General features: G+C 39.5%; 1 long non-coding RNA gene across 1 annotated transcript; it reads left to right on the forward strand.

The window, feature by feature from the left end:
• The first annotated feature begins 952 nt into the window (after positions 1-952).
• Positions 953-20859, forward strand: LOC124259477. The gene is made up of 3 exons (XR_006893846.1): positions 953-1037; positions 14569-14574; positions 20849-20859. It is a non-coding gene; the product is annotated as an uncharacterized LOC124259477 (long non-coding RNA).
• Positions 20860-25308: the final 4449 nt, after the last annotated feature.

Raw genomic sequence — 25308 nt, forward strand, 5'->3', positions numbered from 1 at the left:
GTACTCAACTCATTTTTCTCAGAACAATCGCAAGTTGCTAATCCTAACGCCGATCTGCCTGATTTCGAACCGCGTGAAATCGATCATCCTATGTCATCTATCACAATAAGTAATGGAGATGTTCGCGATATTCTTCTGAGTCTAGATACATCGAAAGCCACGGGGCCTGATGGCATTGGAAACATCATACTGAAACGAACTGCAACCTCTTTAACCCCGTTGTTAGCTAAGTTGTTCAACATCTCTCTTCGTAATAAAACGTATCGTACTTCTTGGAAACTACCTTCAGTAATTCCGCTTCATAAGAATGGTGATGAACACGACTGCTCAAACTATAGACCTGTAGCGTTAACAAGCTGTGTCGCTAAAGTTTTTGGAAAAAGGCCTTTTTAAATACGTCTTCAACTTCCTCAGGGATAACAATATTTTATCAAACTTACAATCTTGATTTAGGCCTGGTGATTCTACACTAAATCAACTAACTTATCTTTATAATTTTATCGCAAGTGCCGTAGACCAAGGAAAGGAAAATCAGAGCGGTATTCTGTGATGAAAGTAAAGCCTTTGACAAAGTTTGGCACAAAGGTATTATTCATAAACTTTATGCTTATGGTATACAGGGAGAGCTTTTGGAGTGGTTTGAAAGTTATTTAGATAGTAGAATGCAGAAAGTGGTAATAAATGGATACAGTTCAGGTATCAAATCTGTGGAAGCTGGTGTACCCCATGGTTCCGTATTAGGACCACTTCTGTTCCTCATTTATATTAATGACATTGTAGATGGTATAGACAGTAACATTCGCCTTTTTGCTGATGATACATCAATATATGCTATAACAGATGATCATATTACAGCAGCCGCAATTATAAACAATGATTTGGCAAAAAAATCAGACTGGGCCAGAAAGTGGCAGGTAAGTTTTATTCCTAGTAGACTGAGAGTATAACATTCACTCGTAAAACGAAAAATAATGCCAGGTCGAACTTACTAATGAATGGCGAAACTATTTAAGAAGTTGATAACCATAAACACTCAGGTATAACAATGATCAATTGTCTGAGAAGTTTGAAAAATCGTTTATCTCGGAAAACGCTAAATACTTTATATAACTCCTTTATCTTACCACTTTTTGATTATTGCTGTCATATATGGGATAATTGTACGATTGAACAGGCGATTTTACTGGAAAAGTTACACTTAGGCGCATTAAGACCTATATGCGGTGCGGTTCGTGGCACCAGTCATGATAAAATATACAAGGAAACCAATTACAGCACACTGAATCAAAGACGATATCGCTTAAACTTATAACTTTCTATAAAGTGTATCAGCGTCTGACTCCTGATTATCTGAATGATCTTGTACCAGGTAGAGTATTTAAAAAAAACAACTATAATCTTAGAGATAGTACTTCCATTCAAACTATTAACTGTAGAACACAAAGATATTCTCAATCATTCTTACCGAGCGCGATTATGTCGTGGAATTCATTGCCCGATGGACCTGTTAACGCTATTTCCGTGAGGCAGTTTAAAACCATGATAAATCCAACAGAAACTGACAACTACTTTGATTTAAATTTTGGGACTAGATTTTGTCAAATCATCCATTGTCGCCTCAAGCTCGGCTGTAGTGATCTGAACGCAGACAGATATAATCGACATATATCAGAAACAGCTTAGTGTTCATGTGGTCATTATAACGAAGACGTCATTCACTATCTTTTTACATGTCGGAACTATCAAAATTTAAGAACAACGGTGTATTTTTATATTCAAGGATACGATGTGAAAACTACCTTATACGGTAACGGCGCATTGGATAACTCAACAAATTGTGACATTCTCACCTCATTACACCAGTTCATTTCTAAAAGTAAGCGCTTCCAGTGATTATCATCTCTACATATCCATGTATATTCAATGCAAGACAAGATTTTTATAACTTGATTTTCTGTGGCAGCTCTTTTCGTTACTAGGCACAACCAACTACATAACCAAATATTTATTATTCAATCATTTTTCTGAGTGTAATTTTGTCTCAATATTATTCTTTTCTTGTCCGTCTATTTCAAATATCTATCCAGCTATATTGGAACCATGTACTGGAGCGGCGTTTATATAAGCCACTAGGCTTGTTCGCCTATCAAGGTTTCTGCATTGACGGAATAAAAATATGTTTAAACCAACTAGGCTACCCAGTTTCAATGAATGGATACCAACTGGATGCCAGGATGGTTAACTTCATGCCAAATACTTCCAAATTTTAAGTTACTCAGTTTAAAACAGTGCACAGGAAACCAACAAGAAACTACATCTTCTGGTTTTATGTTGGTTTCCATTTCGTGAAACCTTCAATTGCAAATTCCAGGAAAGGAAACCAAAAAGAAACCTATAACCTTAGTTTCTTGTTGGTTTCCATTTACTGAAATGCAAAAATCAAAGAATCCAAAATGGAATCTAGTTGGAAACTCAGTCACTTAGTTTCAGTGAATGGAAACCAACTGGATTCCCCATTTACCCAGTATACGGATGGTTTCCAGATTTCAGGAAACCAAGTCATTTTTGTAGTGAGGGATACGGTCACATCCTGACCTGACCAAACGATCCCGTTAGTCGCCTCTTACAACAAACCTGGGTTGCTGTTTCATAGACCAACTATAACCGGAACCAACCGAGTATCACACCTGAAAAATCAAGAGTAACCTGACGTTCACCAAACAATGCAAATCTGTCTCAGAGGTCTATGTTAAACTATTTAACTTATAACCTCCTTAAGGTAATAAAAGATAAATAGTTGAGACAATTTCTTTTTTAAGATATCCCTTTTGGAATTGTATATCCAGTAGATCAAGACATTGTATATATCCATATATGCTCCAAACGTACTCCCAATGTGGACTTAGTGTCATTTACCTTTTCAGGTGTCCACGGTCAAGACAATCAAACGACAAGCCCTTTACCATCACCATCACCATCAGCATCAACATCAGCATCAACATCAACAAAAGGTAACCTTTCTCTCTACACAAAGACATAAAAAACGTACTTATGGCATTTCCAAAATGCATTAGAGATATTGTTTTCCTTCAACACATTTGCACTAGGTCGCATACCTGTGCAATCCCATGACAACCGAACTCTTGAGTACACAGGAGTTACATTTCTAATCTTATACAGTGTTTTCCGTTTTTCTTTTTACTTCTTGTTGTCACATTGGACGTTTACAGCATGTTAAGTTAATATGGATTCTTCTCATCATATTCGGGGCTGTGGGGTAACCTAGTGGTTACAGCGTTGGCTCGTCATGCCGAAAACCCGGGTTGGAATCCCCACATGGGTACAGTGTGTGAAGCCCATTTCTGTTGTCCCCCGCCATGATGTTGCTGGAATATTGCTAAAAGTGGCGTAAAACCAAACTCAGTCAGTCAGTCAGTCTCATCCTATTCTGTCCTCTCTCTTATTTTCGACTCCAGTTTAAATTTTCAGCTGCATATGAAACTATCTTACGGCTGGTGTGGTAGCCTAGTGGTTAAAGCATTTGATCGTCAGGCCAAATCCCCGGGTTCGATTCCCCACATAGGTACAACGTGTTAAGCCCATGTCTGGTGTCCCTCGCCCTGGTATTGCTAGAATATTGCTAAAAGTGGCATAAATTAAACTCATTCACTCAATCACTATAATATTGTTTGAGAGCTATTTGATTCCATCCTCAGCAACTTCGACATTCATCCATGGTATTCATCAACATAGATTTTTAGTTATGGATTTCTTGAATTGAGAATTCTTTGAACACGTTACTTTTTACTTCAAGCCAATTGTATTCCTGGTTATGATGGAGTAACATTTGCATCTGTGAGCTGTTGGTTGTTTTAACTGTCTACATGTGATAACAGATTTTAGCTCTCTCAGTCACTGAACTATCAATCACAATGTCTCAACTGCATACATCGATGATCATGATGCCATATTGTGAGAAGTGTAACTTAAAACCACTATACCTCTCTGTTGACAATAACAAATGCGATAAGGTAACACCACACAGTGTGAGTGCTCTGTGATGAATCATGCTTTCTCATCCAGTGTCGAGATAAATGACGTAATTCTGAACGTTTTTCATCGAACTGCATTCAAAAGGTTGACAGTATCAGTGGGGTAAACATGAAGGTGTGGAAGCCATGTCCTACGCTTAGAAGATATTACTTGCAGTGGATTTGGCAATAGTTGAGACAATTTCTTTTTTAAGATATCCCTTTTGGAATTGTATATCCAGTAGATCAAGACATTGTATATATCCATATATGCTCCAAACGTACTCCCAATGTGGACTTAGTGTCATTTACCCTTTCAGGTGTCCACGGACAAGACAATCAAACGACAAGCCCTTTACCATCACCATCACCATTAACATCAACATCAGCATCAGCATCAACATCAACAAAAGGTAAGCTTTCTCTCTACACAAAGACATAAAAAACGTACTTATGGCATTTCCAAAATGCATTAGAGATATTGTTTTCCTTCAACACATTTGCACTAGGTCGAGTACCTGTGCAATCCGATTACAACCGAACTCTTGAGTACACAGGAGTTACATTTCTAATCTTATACAGTGTTTTCCGTTTTTCTTTTTACTTCTTGTTGTCACATTTGACGTTTACAGCATGTTAAGTTAATATGGATTCTTCTCATCATATTCGGGGCTGTGGGGTAACCTAGTGGTTAAAGCGTTGGCTCGTCATGCCAAAAAAAACCCGGGTTGGAATCCCCACATGGGTACAGTGTGTGAAGCCCATTTCTGTATTCCCCCGCCGTGATGTTGCTGGAATATTGCTAAAAGTGGTGTAAAACCAAACTCAGTCAGTCAGTCAGTCTCATCCTATTCTGTCCTCTCTCTTATTTTCGACTCCAGTTTAAATTTTCAGCTGCATATGAAACTATCTTACGGCTGGTGTGGTAGCCTAGTGGTTAAAGCATTTGATCGTCAGGCCAAATCCCCGGGTTCGATTCCCCACATAGGTACAACGTGTTAAGCCCATGTCTGGTGTCCCTCGCCCTGGTATTGCTAGAATATTTTGCTTAAAGTGGCATAAATTAAACTCATTCACTCACTCACTATAATATTGTTTGAGAGCTATTTGATTCCATCCTCAGCAACTTCGACATTCACCCATGGTATTCATCAACATAGATTTTTGTTATGGATTTCTTGAATTGAGAATTCTTTGAACACGTTACTCTTTACTTCAAGCCAATTGTATTCCTGGTTATGATGGAGTAACATTTGCATCTGTGAGCTGTTGGTTGTTTTAACTGTCTACATGTGATAACAGATTTTAGCTCTCTCAGTCACTGAACTATCCATCACAATGTCTCAACTGCACACATCGATGATCATGATGCCATATTGTGAGAAGTGTAACTTAAAACCACTATACCTCTCTGTTGACAATAACAAATGCGATAAGGTAACACCACACAGTGTGATTGCTCTGTGATGAATCATGCTTTCTCATCCAGTGTCGAGATAAATGACGTTATTCTGAACGTTTTTCATCGAACTGCATTCAAAAGGTTGACAGTATCAGTGGGGTAAACATGAAGGTGTGGAAGCCATGTCCTACACTTAGAAGATATAACTTGCAGTTCGATTTGGCAAACAGTTGAGACAATTTCTTTTTTAAGATATCCCTTTTGGAATTGTATATCCAGTAGATCAAGACATTGTATATATCATATATGCTCCAAGCGTACTCCCAATGTGGACTTAGTGTCATTTACCTTTTCAGGTGTCCACGGTCAAGACAATCAAACGACAAGCCCTTTACCATCAGCATCAGCATCAGCATCAGCATCAACATCAACAAAAGGTAACCTTTCTCTCTACACAAAGACATGAAAAACGTACTTATGGCATTTCCAAAATGCATTAGAGATATTGTTTTCCTTTAACACATTTGCACTAGGTCGCGTACCTGTGCAATTCCATGACAACCGAACTCTTGAGTACACAGGAGTTACATTTCTAATCTTATACAGTGTTTTCCGTTTTCCTTTTTACTTCTTGTTGTCACATTTGACATTTACAGCATGTTAAGTTAATATGGATTCTTCTCATCATATTCGGGCCTGTGGGGTAACCTAGTGGTTAAAGCGTTGGCTCGTCATGCCGAAAACCCGGGTTGGAATCCCCACATGGGTACAGTGTGTGAAGCCCATTTCTGTTGTCCCCCGCCGTGAAAGTGCTGAAATATTGCTAAAAGTGGTGTAAAACCAAACTCAGCCAGTCAGTCAGTCTCATCATATTCTGTCCTCTCTCTTATTTTCGACTCCAGTTTAAATTTTCAGCTGCATATGAATCTATCGTACGGGCTGGTGTGGTAGCCTAGTGGTTAAAGCATTTGATCGTCAGGCCAAATCCCCGGGTTCGATTCCCCACATAGGTACAACGTGTTAAGCCCATGTCTGGTGTCCCTCGCCCTGGTATTGCTAGAATATTTTGCTTAAAGTGGCATAAATTAAACTCATTCACTCACTCACTATAATATTGTTTTAGAGCTATTTGATTCCATCCTCAGCAACTTCGACATTCAACCATGGTATTCATCAACATAGATTTTTGTTATGGATTTCTTGAATTGAGAATTCTTTGAACACGTTACTCTTTACTTAAGCCAGTTGTATTCCTGGTAACATTTGCATCTGTGAGCTGTTGGTTGTTTTAACTGTCTACATGTGATAACAGATTTTAGCTCTCTCAGTCACTGAACTATCAATCACAATGTCTCAACTGCATACATCGATGATCATGATGCCATATTGTGAGAAGTGTAACTTAAAACCACTATACCTCTCTGTTGACAATAACAAATTCGATAAGGTAACACCACACAGTGTGAGTGCTCTGTGATGAATCATGCTTTCTCATCCAGTGTCGAGATAAATGACGTAATTCTGAACGTTTTTCATTGAACTGCATTCAAAAGGTTGGCAGTATCAGTGGGGTAAACATGAAGGTGTGGAAGCCATGTCCTACACTTAGAAGATATTACTTGCAGTGGATTTGGCAAATAGTTGAGACAATTTCTTTTTTAAGATATCCCTTTTGGAATTGTATATCCAGTAGATCAAGACATTGTATATATCCATATATGCTCCAAACGTACTCCCAATGTGGACTTAGTGTCATTTACCCTTTCAGGTGTCCACGGTCAAGACAATCAAACGACAAGCCCTTTACCATCATCATCAACATCAACATCAGCATCAGCATCAACATCAACAAAAGGTAAGCTTTCTCTCTACACAAAGACATAAAAAACGTACTTATGGCATTTCCAAAATGCATTAGAGATATTGTTTTCCTTCAACACATTTGCACTAGGTCGCGTACCTGTGCAATTCCATGACAACCGAACTCTTGAGTACACAGGAGTTACATTTCTAATCTTATACAGTGTTTACCGTTTTTCTTTTTACTTCTTGTTGTCACATTGGACGTTTACAGCATGTTAAGTTAATATGGATTCTTCTCATCATATTCGGGGCTGTGGGGTAACCTAGTGGTTAAAGCGTTGGCTCGTCATGCCGTCCGGTGATTTTATCAATGTTATCAGAGAAATCAATTTTGACAGTCTTCTGTATTCTTTGAATATTTACCTTTCAGTAACAGGTCGGCAAAAATCTCTATACAGATGGATAAAGATATAACTTGCTGCTTTATGTTTTGTGAGGAGTATAAGTTACCTTTAATTATAATTAATCTAAAACTTGATTTAGTCACGATATGTCTGAAATATTGCCAAAGTGACTTTAGATTGTAACTCACTCACTCACCCTTCCGATTAGACATTAAATTTGAACTTACTCACTGTTCTTAGACGAAAGGATTTTATCATTAAAATTAATTCATTTTAATGTATACATTCTGGTCGTTTGTTTATGGCTGAAATATTGCAGATGTGACTTTAGATATTACTCACTCATCCAGCGTTCTTTCTCAGCGCTGCTAAAATCTGGAATGTTACTTACATTGTTTAATATCCTTTCAAACAGAAAAAAATAATTTTTTCTCGTCTATTATAGATGATGCAGACCATTGTTTTTTTGGAGTCAAAGAGGGTCTCCCGCATGGAGAATGCAGGATCAGTAATAGGTTTGTCCCAAATTTAATACGTCGTGTGGGTAGATACAAGAGGTAACCATGATGATGGCATTAAAGGCAGAACATAACTTAATGCAAACATGATTTTAAACAAAAATCATCTCTTTCTGGAGCAATTATTCCATTGTGTTATTGTTTATCTGATAACAGACGACATAGATACGTTAATGCTTCTCAACAATTCATTAGGTTAAATCTGAAAAAAAGTTTACTTGTGTCGAATAGATAAGGATGTATGTTTGAGTGCACATGTTTGTTTCAAGGATATATTCAATATTTTCCAGCGCCGGCATTATAACTATTGTGTTTGGAATCATTGCTGTCGCTTCCTCCTGTCTTTGCCTCTGTCTTATCTACTGCAAGGATCGAGATGATCAAGGGATAAGAATCAGCATAGGCGACATTTGTAAGTGCCAAATTTCACCAACTTATCAAATATGTTTCAAGCATAACACTGCTAAAAGGTATGATGAGACTACGTACAGTTATGAAGAAACCAGTTGTGAAAAGAATACTTTGATCCCTCCCAATCAGATGATCAATTCGGGTATCTGCTCCCATGCGTAGGTATTCGTTGTAAAACAACAAATCGTTTGGCAAATGAGGAGTTGGGGGCGGGTGAGTAAGCCATTTCAGACATCGTGACGAGAACTATTTAAACACAGTCAATAAATATATTTAGACTATAAAATATCTCCACAGATGACAATAAAACTATTGGAGTATCACATATTTGTATTTCATTTTCATGTTAGTAATTTCGGAACTGTAGGCCAGAAGCTCGAAGTAAAAACGGTTATAATGGTACATGCAAATTTACGTTTTGACAGTGCTTGATGTATAAACGTAGCCCCATTCTGTAGGCATATTCTGTTGACAATAGTTTACAGAATTTGTAAATTGTAGGACAGGACATATACTTAGACAGGATATAATGGCTCCTTAGATCTTCATATTGTGGTCAGATGAGAAGAAGTTGATATTCATCATCAATATTATTGCTTTCATTCTGACTCATTTTGCAGGATTGGTTCCAAGTAGCATGACATATTTTAAAATTACACTAGATCATAAAAAACCACGAAATCGCGATAATTATTCCATTAATTCGTTTACACTTACATCTGTTAAATATTTTCACACAAAAATGTCGTTTAAACAGAGAATAGGAATATGAGCATTTTCCTGTTAGAATATTCCTAGAGTGCCTGTTTCCTTGTTGTTCATTCTTTGTTGAGCAATTGATAAAAAATTTATATCTTCCAACTCCTTGTCCAGTGCATGCAAATCCAGGACCCAGTTGAAACAGTGTAGTTTTAATTAACATAGCTCAGATAAATTTATTTCTAGTAACTCTTATATTTTCAGTCAAATAAAAATACCCATCTTACATGATTTCAATGGATAGAGATGAGGAAACATGAGTTTCAACCAATATGTGAATTATTTGGGTATCTTCCGCATTCTCCCAGTACAATATCACTAGTTCGCATCCGCGGATCAACAGAAAACATTAACATGCTTGCATTTGTATATTTTCAATGCATACCCCATTCCTTAGAACCATACAGTAGAATTGGCAGGATTTCCGTGTGAAAGATTTTATAGCATAGTTGATGTGAGAGATTTTCAAACTTTAACAACTGCGTTGAACAGTAATGGGAGCCTTGCCATCTTTAAGAGTTAGATTGTTTAAAGCTGCCTGCAAAATGAGATTTCTGGAAAATGGCATCCCAAGGTAGTTGTACGAAGACCAAACTTTAATTGTAGCAAGTTTGTATATCCACGTTTTTCTACAAATTCTGGACCCGTGAAGATCCGGGGTAGAATAGGTCTTCAGCAACCCATGTGCTTGCCATAAAAAGGCGACTAACTTGTCGTAAGAGGCGACTAACGGGATCGGGTGGTCAGTTTCGCTGACTTGGTTGACACATGTCATCGGTTCCCAATAGCGCAGATCGATGCTCATGATGTTGATCACTGGATTGTCTGGTCCAGACTCGATTATTTACAGACCGCCGCCATAGAGCTGGAATATTGCTGAGTGCGGCGTAAACCTAAACTCACTCACTCACTCACTCTACAAATTCTGTCCGTTTGTTTAAATACAACTATTCTTGTCTTGTTTAGATTTGCTGGAAAACACAGTGTTTTGTAGTAATTTCTAAAATACAGTTTTGCTTTAAGTCCAATTACAGAATCGACGTAATATTTAACCCTCTCTCCCAATCACTTCAGTATCAGAAAACAGTAAGTCAGGGAATAACTGAACGTCATTTGTACAAGTGGACGTGATTTCGCCGACCAGCAGTTAATGAAATGAGAACAGAAACGGACTAAGAACACAACCTTGCCATATCCCTATAGGACATTCGACATCCTTCTGTGTTCAAGTTGTTCACTGGTCACAAGGGGGGCATGGGTTCATGTACCCTGGATGCTTGTTTATGTTCCCTGAGCCCGAAGGGCGAGGGGAACACAAACAGACATCGAGGGTACATCAACCCATGGACCCCATGGGCCCCGAGGGACAAGTGAAAAACGTATTTATCTTAACGAACACCTTAATGTTAATTTTGAATTGTTTGGAGCACGGGTATAAATCTTTTTGTAGCCATCGCTAGATTTTGCTGACAAGAAAAAGAGATTGAGAGTTATTGCCCTTCCTTCAATTTGCATTTGCAAAATATCGGTAATTTCCGTACATCATACGTGATTCAATGTTAGTCGAGATAAAGAATTACTACCAGGAAGTACCAAATAAGTTGCCATTGACAGCGCGGTGCATTGAAAAGTTACTGGTTGTAAGCGGGGTACAATGAAAATAATGGAAGAGCGCTCAGCCAATCAGAAAGCGACATTTATGTGTGAGGTAAGATAATATTCGATGTACGCATGCAAACCTTCATATTCTGATATACAGACCTCAACACTTTTTGAAGCATATCCGTTCTTTTTTAATAAATAATAAAGTATGTGTCTGTTGGCGGAATCCAACGCTTTCCAGAAATCAATAAAAACTAAAACAGACATACAGTTTTAACCTTTTTTGAGGAAAATATATTAGTAGTGAGAGTAAGGTAAATACAGTAGAACCCGAAATTATTGAGAATTGTAATTTTTTTTCATTTTCTTCACTCATTACTCACGTATTAAATGTGAATATAAGCAGAACCTAACTCCAGATTCAAAGACAGGTGAACAGCTAGTATTTTGTCAAGTCACCATGGGCAGCAATGAAGTTAGGAAGTCGTGGTCCATGCTGTCCCAATATCGGACCACCTCTTCAGCAATATTTGAGAGATGTTTCTTATTGACACTTTCCTTCATAAGTCCCCAAACATTTTCTATTGGATTTAGGTCAGGGCTATAGCTTGGCCAATCTAATAATGTCATATTTTGGGTCAAAAACCAGGCTTTGCTTTGAACGATGTGTTGGGTCGTTGTCCTGCTGGAAAATCCTAAAATTTCCATAGAACATATGAGCAGATGGAAGTAAATGTCCCTCGAGAATATCTGTGTACCGCTCACTGTTCATATTCCCTTCAAATACACAGAGGGGCGTTGCCTCGAAAACAGATATGCCACCCCACACGTTAAATTTCGGACCGTACTTTGGGCGCTGATACAAAGGTTTTTCAGTTTGTCCAGAATTTCAGTGTATTAGGAAACAGCCACATAGAAAATCACATTGTCCCAGTTAAAATTGTTATGCTGTAAGCACCAGTTCAACCTTCGCTCCTTTTGTTCAGGTTTCATGATCTGTGATGGAATTCCACGACTTTTTTGCCAACCCATTGCATGCAGCTCAGTTCTAATTGTCTCCTTACAGACAGCCACAGTTCCTCTATCAATCATATCCAGCCTTAAGTTTTTAGAAACAAGAATAACAAGCCGCCTCCTGTCATCGGCAGTTTTTTAGGCCTACCTGCGCCTCCCTGGTGCTCAATGCCATGTCCATTTGCAATATTTTTCAAAACACGATAAACAGCGGACTAAGGGATGCCTGTTCTACTTGAAATCACTTTAGCTGATCTGATGTCGTTGCTATAATACCCTAAAATCAATTTCGTCTTCTCTAAATCATCAATACTGAGGATCACTGAAAATGTCGTCTGCTAGCAAGTAAACAAAGGGGGATAACTCTTCACAAACTAATGAAAAAGGATTAACGGAATTATCTCTCTTGAATGAAACCAAGCACTTGATAGCTGGTCAAGGTTTTTATACTAGAAATCCAATTAAACATATTCCTAACATTCTCAATAATTTCTGGTCATACTATATATCATCAAGGATAGACTTTCCTGTTCTGCACCAACTTGTTCTTCTTTAATTTTATCACAACACTTAGCACAGAATACAAGTCCATTGTTTAAGATATTAGCATATAGTATACCAAAATCTGTGAGAAGTAGCACGGTAATTTTCATGTAACGTTTTATCTTCCTTTTAATAAAATGTGACAATGATAGTTTTCTACCAGAACATAGATAATATGTCTTTATTGTAAAAATAATAGAATATAATTTCCAGTTATGTACACGTACTCAGTCGTTTTATTCGTCTTAAGTTTGGCAATACTAGCATGTACTTCAACGTTACTAATTGTTCATCAAACATATTATCAGGGGTTGACAAATCACAGCTAGCGATGGATTGAAACACCACCGGCTAGGCTTTTCAGTTTTTAGGAATATGGATTATCCATTGCCGCATTCATATCAGGTAATTACTTATCATCGTGATTACGCTTTAACGAGCCGATTCGTATGCATTTGGCGTATTCCCATACTGCCTACAGGTTAAAACAACATGATACGGTCCAGTTATCAGGAAGTGAATACACCGATCTGACCTGTTCTACCCCTGCTAAAATGAACTTTGACTAGTTAGCTGGTTGATTCTATAGTGTCTTCCCATTCTGTCTACAAAAGTTTAAAACAATGACAAGTGTTGGTTGGTAGGACATCTTTACATGTATTTATCATGAAAAACTGATAGGCTTTACAGTCTTTTAGTGGTTTCACAGTATTTTACTTGTTTCCACTGCCCTGATGGCTGACGACCCGTGAAGGTCCAGGTTATAATGTATCTTCAGTAACCCATGCTTGTCGTAAGAGGCGACTAACGGGACACGTGTCATCGGTTCCCAATCGCACAGGTCGATGCTCATGATGTTGATCGCTGGATTGTCTGGTCCAGACTCGATTATTTACATACCTCGGCCATATAGCTGGAATATTGCTGAGTGCGGCGTAAATCGAAACTCACTCACTCACTGATGGCTGACACCTCAAAGTCTATCTGGATTTTACCAGGCGCATGTTCACCCCCTACCTAGTCCCTAACAACATCATTCAACAACGTGATAGGTAGCCCTCGTACGATTTGGCAACAACACATGCACACATGGATACATATCCCCATTCACCATACAGTGAATGACATACAGCTGATCCCATAGGGCTGGTGCAACATAGAACGTTCCATCCATATACCACTTGTCGGCACTGTTGAGCGTGTTTAGCATGTCCTCTGAAGCAAAAGCCAGTATCTTGTCGTCGTCGTCACCATCATTAATGCACGAGAATTGCTGTCCATCTTCTGTCTGAGTCCATGGTCCATCGAGTTGAACATCAGCTAGAGACTTGGGTAGGTTTGGTAAAACTTTGCTTCTGTGTCGGTAGAGGGAGGACTTTACACTCCAGAACGATCGTACAGACGCTGGGTCAGCAACCGCGGAAAACTCTTCATCGTACAGCTGCCGAATGGATGTGACGTCCTCCTGTACACGCTGACGCAGTCTGCTAAGGAGTCGAATGTCATCTTGAACATAGTTAAAACAATCGAACTTGATCAAATAGGATTAAGTTAATCCTGCTTTGGAGGTTACATTATAAGCATGCTAACTGCTTCCCAAAACAAAATAAAACAATATCATTGTACTTGTCTTGTAGTCTTTATTGGATGAGAAGACTCACAACATACTATACACAGATATACCCCCTAATTATCCCTTACTCCAAACGAACCACCCCTTCTTCATTGATACTCGGGTTGTTCCATTATTCTACAGGGCAAAAAATCTTTTCCCACGCTGCCTACAATGTTTTTATTGGCAGGTTGGGATGTAGGCAGTTTGGAACTGTAGGCAGTATCGGACCTAACCTAACCATGCATTTCTACTTGTCACATATGCGACTACGGGTATTACATATTAACTGTTGATCAACAGCTCAACTGCTGATTGTCATTGATGACCCGAGTCAAGAGTAGGCTGGCCTGGTCTCTATCACAACTGTGTGTTTACGTTTTGAATAATAATCATCTTAAGCTTCCCGTTGATGAAACTCTCATAAGGCAAAGGTAAAATCTCGTTATGGCTAATGACAAAGAGACAGCCAATAGTAATAGTAATTAAATTCATGAGTTCTATAAGTGTTGGTTAATTTCAACATAAAATACACGTGATGTGCAAGACCTCTTATTCCCGAGAGTAGGTTTAAAACACTGCACAAATATATGGCTTGTTGTCAAAGTATACCTGTCATATTGGACTGATTATTCAGGTTTCAGACTTTCAGGTTGCGTGGTCGAGATCCAGTATTATTCAAATCGATGGAATATAGCTGAAAAATTGCTGATCGGTGCTCTCAACAAGACGCGCTAAAGGAATTTCGGAATCTTGAGGAAGTATTTAAGTATTTCAAAGATTATGTTTATTTCTTTGCAGTTTGTTGTTGTTCACCAAACGCATTAGGATCACCCCCAGAGGCCGAATTCCAACCACCACCATATTCAAAGTGCTGAACAGGATATCACCTGATATCACCATAGTTTGCTTCGACATTCACACAGACGTGTCAATGCCAATAGTCTGTCAAACGCATATGACTATGAGTCCAAATGGTCGACTGCAAGGGACTCGCATTATGAAGCGATAAATATGAAAGACTTTTTTTCCGCGTAAACGATCATCTCATTGTTAGCTACTTGAGGGAAGTTGACCAGTACCATAATGTGAATAACAAATTGACTGGTTTTGAATTTGATGCTAGACATTTCTTCTTTTAACTAATAATGTAATGAATATATATGTTTTCAAAATAAAGCTCATTTGTTCTTTGTACTTCAAATGTATATGAATTCAGACTTGATCTCATCACTATATGGTTGGAAAAATGCCGATGAGACGTAAAACCCAACTCAGCTCAACTCAACTCTTACACTTATACAGATATCTTGTCCACTCGAAACTTGATTATGGTTCAATCGTAGTATGTAACTGCGATCTCATACTATTAGATTCTGTCCACCACAAGGTCTAAAACTTTGTCTTGGAACTTTTAGAACTTCTCCTATTGATAGTCTCTACGTCGAACCATCTCATAGGCATCACGGTATAAATTTCTCTTTACAGTATCTGGCTAAACAATATTCAGATAAGTCCAACTGTCTCCAATGCCCTCTATTAGGATTTGTACAATAAGAAGTCTTCTCTTGTTCCGCCTATTGGGCTAAGAGTCAAATCTTTCATGTCTGCTGCTGGCTGAGCTAGAAAATATATCTCCTTCCCGTGTGCTTTCTTGTCCTCCTTGGCACTAGTTGACCTTACATTGACCACATTAAAAACATCTGAAACTAATGAATTACAATATAGACAAAAACATTAAATTAAATAATAAATGTAACACATAGAAATCCTTATTTACAGATGGTTCCAGGGCTGGTGGCGCTGTTGCTTGTGCCACTGTCTTTGGATACAGAACAATATATTCCAGATTACAGAATCACAGGTCAATTGTCACAGCCGAAGCATGTTATTAATAAACACCCCACATATAAGGAATATACATAGCCTTCAGGCTATTTAAAATCGTTCTGGCAAGCATCCACTTTTAATTGAAATCATTTAATTATATCATTGCTACTGGCTAATGCGACATCATTGTTTTTGGTTACCCAGCCACGTTGGCATTGCTGAGAACACAATGGCCATTAGTGCTGCTCAGGCAGCACTAAATAAATCTATGACACCACTTCTTATTCCATTGTCTCATTACAAAGCTATCATCAGATCTTATATCCGAAATCTGAGGTTACATAATCCCCCGCCGCAAATTAGCAAATCAAACTTAAAAAGTAATGAAAGGGAAGGTCGTCATTTAAGATAAAGTTAAATGTCAACAAAAACATGACCAGTCAACCTCTCTTGATATTTCTGTAGTTGTTCAAAAGCACAAATATTATAAAGGCTCACTTTGACCTTGACATGAATGTCTTAGTGTATGAAATATGCAAAAACAGTAATAAAGAAATAGCTTATTGAAAAACATTCAAGGGAAGTCTTGAAAGTCTATCCGCCAAGGATGTGAACATGATCGACAAACATGAAATATCGATTTTTTCTATACTCAAGAATTATGAATACGATTGCAACAAGAGTTCATGTTCATGTTCATGTGTGTCTCACTAGGCCTCTCATGATAACGTCGCTGAATACAAAATAAGACAAAGACTGAATTGCAATGACAGTTCAAATTTAGAAAAAAAGAAATATATACCTAAGGTCGAGACGTACATATTTTACTGTTTTGAGTATACAATATCGAGGCAAATCAACACATATGTACCAAAATGCAACGTACCCAGTGCCTTGCGTTAACAGCCTAAAGTGGGCGAATCAGTCCATGTTTTTAGGGTTGCATTTCAGAAGTTGGGAAGTACAATATAGACAAAGGTTATGGATAACAACTTCTATATTATATGAGTGTGACGTTTCCATACAAATTCTTGTAATGCTGTGAAGCAGGGATGATCTGACAATCCCCTTGCTTAACAACGTGTTGTAAAGTAAACCCCAAACAACAGGTGTGTACATACTTTTGTACATGAGTATATGTATTGGAACCATTCGGCGATCGCCAAAGTTGAGAAATTGGTCATTATGCTGACGGTGGTAAATGAAAACATCACGCACGCACGCACACAGACATTCCACTTCATAATATATTTGAACTGATTATCAATTTGGTCTCGCTCACTGCGTAATTGCAAGGTATAGACTAATCTCAACTATGAAACCATTCTAGATTCTTTGACCTTCCTGTCAGTTTACCCCTGTCATGAGTAATACTCGTGTAGCAAGTCACGCCCGCTGATAACAGTTTTATGTGGGTTTAAACTGGCTGATATCTCTTTGAATTATTGCCCCCATAATTCTGTTCTCCTATATGACCTAAACACCAGTGATCACGTTGGCTTAACTATTTAAATGTTACGAGTCACTATCTATATTTAACAATACGAATACACAATGCCAGAAAGTGTTTAAATGTGATACATGTTGTATTCAGAATTACACTTTCTCAGTAAAGTAAAGATTCTTGTGCAGTTGTTGGGTTCATTCCCTTCCGGGATTCGAACCTACTCTCTTTAGGAGTCAGGCACCTTATCGCCAGCACACAAATTCACCCGTCTAACCATGTTTTAATCAAGTCATATCAGGTTAACGATATGATATATGATGAGAGAGAATATACTGTGATAATTTCAATAGCAATGATAAGTGCTTATTGAAAAAAACCAAGATCATATAAATCTGACTGGTGAGGCTCGCGTGAAGTGGCTGACCGTGTGTCGTTATAACCTCATGGCGAGGTTCGTTGTTCATGGCATCAACCACAAGATGATCGGACCCAGTCTCAGTCATTTACAGCCGCTGGGGTTTTTGTTGAGCAAACATGAAAATACATTAATATTTCTGCGGGTCTGACACGTTATACAACCTTGCCAACGTCAAGAACGTACCTGTGCTCCTTTTTGCTGATTTCATGACGGGGTATTAAGTGGTAGGAGAAGAAAAGTGTGTTTATGAGAGGGTGTGTGTATGAGAGGCTGAGGGGTTTCCGAGTGGTGTCTTTATGTACTACCTTTCGATCACTTTACCTAAAGTCCAAAAGGGATGATTGAATATGCTTTCATCAGCTTACAGCAACATTCATACAGAAAAGTACATACAGTAATGTCTCCGTAGGAGACACCATCATAAGTTTGCTTCACACAATGTACCCATGCGGGAATCGAACTTGGTACTTTGGCGTGAAGTGGCTTAAAATATTGTCATGCTGTGACCATGATTGACAAATGTGAAACATCCATTTGTTTCTAAACTCAGGAATTATGATGTAGTAAGTGAGTGACTTAAGATTTATAGTCACATTGGCAATATTCCAGCCATATTGTGACATAAAAAGATATAATTTAACAATAAATGCAATTTAATTATAAGAACCTATCAACAACGAGCCGGTAAAATAACTAGATTATCACAGTTACAGAATTCAAACTAGCAGGTAACATTTGAAATTAGACAAATGGAATAGATAATACAATAGAAAAACGGACTGGAGATCACCAGCAACTGAAGGTAGATCACCATGCTAGGGACCATGGGGACTTACAGTGCTTTTGCTACCTGCGACTAAAGGCACAATGTCACACATTTTCGACAATAAGTTGGCCTATATTATATACACTTGGGGTAGAGGGGTTGAAATAGTCCCAAATGACGTCATCGAACACCTGGCTGACCTCATTTCACAGGGGGCAATGACCGCGTACCCCGTGGGAAACGCATCATAGCATCACACCATGACATCACGCCATTATTTTGGACCAATCAGCGTACTCACTCCGGTGTGACTCACGCTGACTGGGGTCAATGACTGCGCGCCCCGTTGGAAACGGATGACACATCATTGCATCACACCATGTCATCACGCCATTATTTCGCACCAATCAGCGTAGAACGACTATCGATCTCACTGGACCACTGACCACTAACTGGTTTCATCCGGTTTCAATTCTACCTATATAAACCCCCTCTGACAGTGAGTTGAGGTTATCATTTTGTCGTTTTACAAAATGTTCATAATTTTCATACTCAATAACCTTTTCTGTCGCCTGTGGAGAAAAGCTGTTGTCTAAAAGCGCGCGCCGTTGAGGCATGGCGACTTACACTCGCTGCCTCCACACACTTCCCTCGTCTCACCCAGCCAAGGTGTGATATGATACCTCCTCAAAATGTACTCAAAATCGTGGGTCTAACATTAGCCTGTCTCAGGGTCCCTGAACCATAAATATTTTCTCTAAAGCGTAGCCCTTCCTGCAGTGCTAAGGCTCTAAATGAAGTCTAGATTTTTTCCCAGGCCTGCCTTGGGCTCAAAAAGTTTGTTTGTTACTATCAAAATTAAATATTCAGAGACTAAACATTAGTCTAGTCTAACATGTGCACACATATGTGTAAAAGAAACTATATGGGATCAGTTCACGGGTTTTATAACACATTTGTTCAATGCAATATAGACCAGCGTTCATTGCCACATGAAAATTGTTTGAGTTTGTCTTGACCATCACCAAAACAACCCAACTAAAAAGAATTTCAAATGTATTTCAAACTTACCGGTATTGACCTTCCATATTTGAACATCCAATATCCAATCCATATTGTCATTGTATCCTGCCTTGTAATGCGATAAATATAGGAATCAGGGATGATATTGAGATGCACCTTCCATGTAAATATAACATATGTTATATTTGGGATTGTGTCGTTCCGCGCCCTCTCTCCTTCAGTGCAAGCAGAGAGACGCGATCTGGTGACCCACATTTGCGTGTGTTGGACTATGCTGTAGCGGGGGGCAGGGGAGGGATGAAGGGTGGGGGGACTGCTGGGGCAGGGGGAGGAAGGAGTTTCTGTCGACGGTAAGCCTGGCGAGATTTCTCGCGAGTGTAAACAGCCTATGTTAATATGGTGAAATTAGCAGCCCATGAATTACTCCCTACTCTCAAACTAAACAGTATGATTTTGTATTGCATGCATGCATCACGATATGACATTGCTTGGTGTATTTTAAAACCAAAAACATCCATAAATATAACACTATATGCTCGTTAGATAAAACACTAGCTAGGGCGTGTCAGCTGTGGCTTTAGAAATGTGCAGGCTGTTCATGGACATTGTACGTGCGCTTCCCAACCTCTTTAGGAATGAGGGACGGTGGGGTAGCCTAGTGGTTAAGGCGTTTTCTCGTCACGCCGAAGACCCGGGTTCGATTCCCCACATAGGTAGAATGTGTTAAGCCCATTTCTGGTGTTCCCCGCCGTGATATTGCTGGAATATTGCTAAAAGCGGCATAAAACCAAACTCACTTTAGGAATGCAACTGTCATGGAATTCATCTAAAAATCCACCATGAAAGAGTAATCATAAATCAATGAATGACAACGCATTGGTGTATATTATTATTATTATTATTATTATGTTTTACAGATTAAAAATTGTATGCAGCAGAAAGGGTTCGGGTGATCCTGGCACAGTCAGGCTGGTAAGGCTCATCATCCGCTCAGGGCCCTTGCCCCCTCTACACGCAGCCCAGACAGCGAATGGGACTTCTCCCAGGAAACGCTGCCTAGTCGAACCCACCAAGAACTTTCCGGAGAATATGAAGGCTCCCCAACACTGCAGCCTTCTGCATTACCCAGAGTGTCAGAAGGGCTGTGCTCCCGGTCGAGAACCCGGGCACTCTCCTGATCTGCGCCAAGAGATCAGGAGGTAACAAACCAAGGGCACCGAGAACAATGGGGAGCCTGACGACAGTGTACTTGGGATGCAAGCGAGACATTTCAAAGGCGAGGTCCGCATATTTATCATGCTTTTCCTTAATCTTGCCAATCACATTGGTGTCAAAAGGGACAGAAAATTCAATGATATAAATAAATTCATTGGCTTTATCAAAAAGGACAAGATCAGGTTTGTTTGCAGGAATTCTTCTGAGGCTGTATATGGGCCTATTCCACAGAAGTTTGAAAGTATCATTTTCCATGACGCCCTGGACATGTTCAGGGTCGTACCATGGATGGACCTCGGAGTCAAAGCCACAGGCATGTCGGAGACGGTAGTAAAAGCAACGAGCCATGCCATCATGTCGTTTAAGATATGCTGTTTGTCCCAAGGAAGGGCATCCACTGACAAGGTGTTGGACAGTCTCTGTAAATTCATTGCAAAGTCGACATGTCATATTAATATTCTCTTTATGAATCACATTTAGGCGATTACGAGTGGGAAGTGACTGGTCCTGAGCGGCAAAAAGGAAGCCCTCAGTTTCACATTTAAGACCAGCCGACTTCATCCAGGCGAAGGAGTCGATGGGATTGCTATTCTGTTCAACACACTGCATGTACACACGATGCAATGGCTTCTCAGAAAGCTTCTCCACAAATGACCGACTCTGGGCAGACTTGGTGAAGGACTTCACCTGGTTTACTCCCATCACTGTACCGTCCAGCAGTACATCGCCATTAACAAAGTCAACCTCAAATTTCAGATTCTGTCCAACAACCTTGGCACGCTTAAAATAGCTGTGGAATTCCTTGCTTTGATCATGAGTCTTCACATGCATCACCAGAGGATCATCTGATAAATAAATATGTGCAAAAGTACACAATAAAATTCTATCATGAAGAGCCTCCACATTAATCAAACCCCGACCTCCAGAATTGATTGGCATGTATAAACGGTTAAGAGAGGAACGAGGGTGGTGGGCTCTGTTATCAGACATGATCCTTCTGGTCAGACGGTCAAGACTCTGGATGTCTTGTTTCGTCCAATCAACTACTCCAAAGGAATAGGAAAGGACTGGCACAGCAAAAGTATTGGTGGCTTTGACCTTGTTTCGAGCATTTAGCTCTGAGCTCCAGATTTTCTTTAAACGAGATTTATACTCGGCCCGAAGTTTGTCTTGAATCTGGGCATCCTGGAGCTTATCTCGAACTTGCATTCCAAGATAGGTGTAGGCCTGATCTTCCACAAGATGCTCAATAACTCCTCCCCCTTGTAACCTGACCGATCCATCATTAGTTACCTTGCCACGTTTCAAATGAAGAGTATTACATTTGTCGAGTCCAAATGTCATGCCAATATCATTAGAAAAGGACTCGACAAGGAGAACCTGCTCTTTCAAATTGGAATCTCCTTTGGCAAGGAGTTCGATGTCATCTATGTAAAGGAGATGAGTAAGAGGTGTTGGGGATCTGTGTTGAGGAGGTCCGGGATGGTAACCCTCCTCTTTATTGAGCAGAAAGCTCAAAGGATTTAGAGAAAGACAAAAAAGCAAAGGACTAAAGGAATCCCCCTGAAATATTCCCCTTTTGATAGGAATAGATTCCGAAGTCTGCACCTGCCCTTGTGAGTACATCTCAAATTGAGTCGACCAGCAACTCATTAAAGACTTGAGTAAATCAAGTAGTCGCTGAGGGAGGTCAATACAATGAAGAGACTTCAGAATCCATTCGTGAGGAACAGAGTCGTATGCTTTTTTGTAGTCAATCCAGCACATGGAGAGGTTGCGGTGATATGTTTTAGCCTCTTCCAAAATCATTTTCTGTACAAGAAGTTGATCCTTGCACCCCCAACATCCCTTTCTTGCTCCCTTCTGCTCTCTGTAAATGATATCATTGGAGGAGCAGTAAGATGACACGAGGTTTGTCAAACACCCTGTGAATATTTTGTATTGTGTATTCAAACATGTGAAAGGGCGGAAGTTTTTGGGATCAGTCAAGTCTCCTTTTTTTGGAAGGAGTATTGTTCGACCTTTGCAGAACCACGGAGGAACATCACCTGTGTCCACGAGAGTATTAAAACAGTGTAGTAATGGTGTTTGGACACTGGGGAACAGTTTCTAATACCGGTTTCGAATGCCATCAGGCCCTGGAGCTGTATTAGATTTGGACTTTTTTATAACACTTTTCAGGCAATCTGGTGAGATGTAACAGACAAACGACCTAGTTACTTTCTCATGCATTGCATGGTAATAATCACGGACCCATGGTGCCTCAAGGTTACAGTTGCCGGGTACAGACCACAACTGTTTCCAGAACCTTTCATTGGCATCCATGGGAGGCCGTTTATCATGTTCACCATCACCCTTTGTTTTCAATTGCCTGTAAAAGTGCTTTTCATTATTTCTAAAAAGTTTATTTTGTTTGATAAATTTATTTTTCTTTTCCCATTTTTTCTTTCTTTCAGTCCAAACCCTTATTTTTGCCTTAAGGGAATCGACAATTTGGAGAAGTACCTTTTCTTTTGTTGTCTTGTATTGTAATTTTAATTTTCTCAAAATTGACTTTTGCCGTTTTGACATTGGACTTCCTGATGATCTTAACTTCAGGCACAGCTCTATCCAGGAAATGTATTTTCGAGTTTCCGTTAGTTTTACTTGAAACCGTTTTTTCTTTGGTGTATTGTTCTTATTATTAGATGATTATTCTTTGGAAACTGTGTGAAGTTCCTCCAAGGTTCGAGCTGCAGCATAGACACAACAATTAACTTCATGTAATGAACAGTCCGATGAAAGTTTCATAGAAATAATATCATTTAATAAATTGATTTCATTTTTGGGAAAAGATTCATTTGTTTGTTTAATTGGCCTCCGATTTTCTAAAGGTATGCCAGATATTTCATCATAAATAGAATGAAACAAAATATACACAGGGTTTTCGGAAAGATCTGCAACTGAAGAAGAGGAAGAGTGAGGGTGTGAAATTTCGGGGCCAATTAGCTCTTTGTCGGAAGAGTTTCCATCAGCAAGAGGAAAGAGGTTAACACGGACGTCCATCAGAAGTTTTGGGTCTGCTGCCACTTGAGCATTCTGTTCATGCAAAGGTTCCTGACGGGCACCAGTTGTGGGTTGAACTGGCTCACGGGGCAAGAGATTTTTAAGCCGCCGGAATTGATCTCGGAGATTTTGCTCAGTCAGGTAAGCATACATGGGCATGGCATTGTCCCAATGCAGCTTCAGCGACTTGCCATTGATACGTGGATTTTCAGGCCATCCTGTCGCTCTCGCACACTCAAGTAGTGTGGTTTTAAGGTGGTTTGACCAAGATATTCTTGGTCGGGTTCTGTGCCTTCCCCTGGGGCAAGTCCCATCTCCAGTATGGTTAGTGTCACTACCGGAGGAAGGCTGACTGGGCTGCGGAGTTGAAAGATAAAATTCTTCTTGGCTATTTGTAACCCAGTGAAAAAACAGCTTCGGGGGGTCAGCCCTAACTGGGTGATGTACGTTCAGTTCAGGGAATAAAATTCCCCCTATCTAGGCCCACCACGAAGAGGCGTACATCATCAGGCCCTTATTATTTTTATTATTATTATTATATGGGTATTCATATAGCGCTATAGTCCATCCCGCATGCATGCTCAAAGCGCTGGTAAATTTTCCCTTATATGTCAATCTCAGTCATATTACCATTCTCAACTCCTCGGGGATCATCTTGCTGCCACTAGGCGCACCAAGTGAATGTGGCTTTCCCATCCTAACGAGGTATACATGACAAAAAAAACAAGATATACTGATTTCATTTTGTATTAGCCCTGTTTCAAACGAGTAGGGTTTAGGATAGGAGCAATCCCAAAAGTCTACTGTACATTGCCTGCATCGTCGTCCTGTCCTTCACTCTCTTCATCAGATGTTATGTCTTCATCTTCAGGCAAGCCTTGCTCCCAAGACATGTATTTGTACAAGTTTGATATCGTGTAAATGTCTTTGTAAGTTGTGGTTATTGCTAAACAATTGACCACAATAGTCACAATCTGACAGTGGACGTGGTGCCTTCACAGGAGAGAAGGTGTCGTCTTCCTCCCACTTCCTTTTAACTTGGGGGATTCCCGGTGGACCCACTGAAGACTTTACGGGACACCAGTTTCTTCTGTGTTTTTGCAAGTCAGAAGGATCTTGACACATGAGTCCACAGTCATCACAAAATGGCATGGTTTGGAGGTTTTCTTCACACGTCTGCACACTCGGACTGAATGGTCCTAGCTTGGAGGTCTCCTTTTAAACTGAATGCTTTGGGACGAAGTTGTAAATGTGGTCTTTGGGATTTTAGATCAACCAACAAGTAGCCATTTGGTTTCTGGGTAGCCCTTTGAAATGGCTCCATGAAATTGGTCTGTGTTACCTGGATACATTTGCTTCACCAAAGTCATGAAGGGTTGTTGATCGATAGGGTTGTTGAGCAGAAGCAGATAATGACAGTTTCTTCATTGTGTGGGATCCTTACTGAAATACAAATTCTGGTGCA

This window comes from Haliotis rubra, unplaced genomic scaffold (assembly GCF_003918875.1).
Source record: "Haliotis rubra isolate DU_JTF1 unplaced genomic scaffold, ASM391887v1 Scf723, whole genome shotgun sequence".
In the NCBI taxonomy this organism is placed as follows: Eukaryota; Metazoa; Mollusca; class Gastropoda; order Lepetellida; family Haliotidae; genus Haliotis; species Haliotis rubra.